Source organism: Cynoglossus semilaevis, chromosome 17 (genome assembly GCF_000523025.1).
Source record: "Cynoglossus semilaevis isolate Cse_v1.0 chromosome 17, Cse_v1.0, whole genome shotgun sequence".
Classification (NCBI taxonomy): domain Eukaryota; kingdom Metazoa; phylum Chordata; class Actinopteri; order Pleuronectiformes; family Cynoglossidae; genus Cynoglossus; species Cynoglossus semilaevis.
In genome coordinates, this window is record NC_024323.1 from 14,369,417 (window position 1) to 14,371,867 (window position 2,451).

Sequence of the window (2,451 nt, forward strand, 5' to 3'; positions counted from 1 at the left end):
TGGGTGCCAGTGTGGTAGAGAGAGAGAGAGAGAGAGAGAGGGAGCAGAAAACGGTGATGGGGTGAGGAGGGATATCACAGAGGGGGGAGGGAGGGGGAGGGAGAGGGAGAGAGCAGCTGACCTCCAACTGACCAATTGGGAGCTCCTGTCGGCCCTTTTCCTTTCGTTGACGGGAGGAAAAGCGGTGGTGGCAGCGGAGGAGATGGTGGGACTACAGCGTCCTCCCCCCTCCTCCTCCCCCCTCCCCCCTACACACTGGCTCCCCTCCTTTCCTATTTCCCTTCTTCACTCCCCGCTCCCGTTCTCTTTCTTTTTTCTTTTTCCAATTCCCCTTCTCCCTCCTCTTCTTCTTCTTCTTCCTCCTCTTCTTCCCAGAGAGATTGCGCAATCACTTCAGAGTCCTCGGCGCGTAAAATTGATTCTTCCTCTCCCCGTGTCTTCCTCCGTCTGTTCTAACACCTATTAAAAGTCTCCCTCTCTCTCCCCCCTCTCTCCCCCCTCTCTCTCCCACCCTGGGGGCCGCGGTGTGGTGGTGGAGCAGCACCAGAGGCAAAGCAATCATAAAACATCTTCGCAGATAAAACCGACCGCCTTCAAATGAATCTGGAGCGCGTAAATCATGCACGCGCACGGGCCGCGAGTGTGTGTGTGGTGAGGATGTACAGCGTGTATTATAATGAGGGAGTGTGTAATTGAGGTGTTTGTACATGTGTGTGTAATTGTTGGGCGGGAGATTTATGTCCGTGTGTGTGTGTGTGTGTGTTCTAACTTTTTTATTATTATTATATTTTTATTGTATTTTTTATTATTATAAATGTAACAGTAAAATGTGTGATAGTAATAATATAATTTCAGGGTCGTAATCTCACAGATGTTCATCTCTCCAATATTTGTATTTTTATTTATTTTATTTTATTTTTTTAGTTGACGGTTCAATTCCAGGTCCCGGCCGGTGAGCGTCGGGAAGCGGAAAGTTTCAAAGAAAAGAAGAAGATCAACGTGAGTGCAGTGAATTATTTTTATTTTCTCTTCCTGACACTGATTGCGTTGACATTTAAGAGGGAAAAAAAAGAAAAGAAGAAGAAAAGAAACAGACTTTTTCCTTTTCTCATTTTTCTAAAACTCTGTTTTTTTATGGCAATATATTTACCCCCCCACACACACACACACACTGTTTTTACATATATAAATACACATTTAAACGTTAGCATACGATATTGTAAATATAGTATATACAATACAAATTACAAAAATGTAAATTACTATTTTTAAAAATTAACTAAATATTTAATTTCCATTATTGACGTCAGTGTTTTTTAACATAATGGTTTTTTTTTGTTTGTTTTTAAATATTTTTTCAGCAGTGCAGTAATTTAAGTACCAAAAAACAAACGAAAAAAAAGTCACAGTAAATACTGTGATACTTCAACACGGACAGAAACTTTTATTACTGTGATGATGACGTAGTCAGGCTCGTTATCACCTCAGAAAAACATCTTCAATTCGGATGTTAAAAATGGGTCAATCCGACACACACAAATACTACTACTATAAATACTACTACTACTACTACTACTACTACTACTACTACTACTACTACTGCTGCTGCTTCCGCGGCGGCGGCGGCTAAAATACTTACAGTAAAACCCACTTCATCCTATTTTTACTTTAATTCCACGGTGACAGAAATGACGTCACTGAATATTGTTTAGCTCCACTTTCTTTGCACAGAAAAAGTCTCTAAAAATTTTGAAAATTAAAAAAAAAAATCCCTGCTTTTCATTCTCACTTCCAAACAAGCTCAGTTTCTGTCGCTGAGGTCGTAAAATAATCGCGGTCGTAAATAAATCGTCTCTTCTTTGTGTCTTCTCCACAGACCGTGACTTGTCTACTCACTGGTCAAACTGCAGACCGACGGACACACGGACAAAGACTCTATTTTTACTTTAACTTTATACTCCACACATTCCTCTGCCTCCCCCCTCTCTCCCCCCTCTCTCCCCTCTTCCCTGTGGCAGGGGAACAGAATAAGTCGAATCTCTGGTCTGTGGAGGATCACACGGACAGATGAGGAATCTCCCTTTCTTACTTTCATTTCTGGACACTCTTCTCCCGGCCCTGCCTCACCCCTGACCCCCTCCACGTCTCCCTCTTCTCCCTCTCTCCCTCCGCTCCGTTTCCTCTCCGCTTTGTGGGAACGGGAAGCTGCAGCATTGTGTTGGAGCTGACCGCGGTTTAATCATTAATGAGAGCCCAGAAAGTCGAGGCAGGACAGGAACGGCCTTTACACCCCCCCCCCCCCCCCACCCCCCCCCCCACCCCCCCCCACCCCACTCACATACTTCAGGAACAGCCATTACTCCATACACATATACTTTATCAGCTCAGATACAGCAGCGTGGACGTGAAGTGATGGTGGATTTTTTTTTTTTTTTTGTGTGTCTGCAGGGG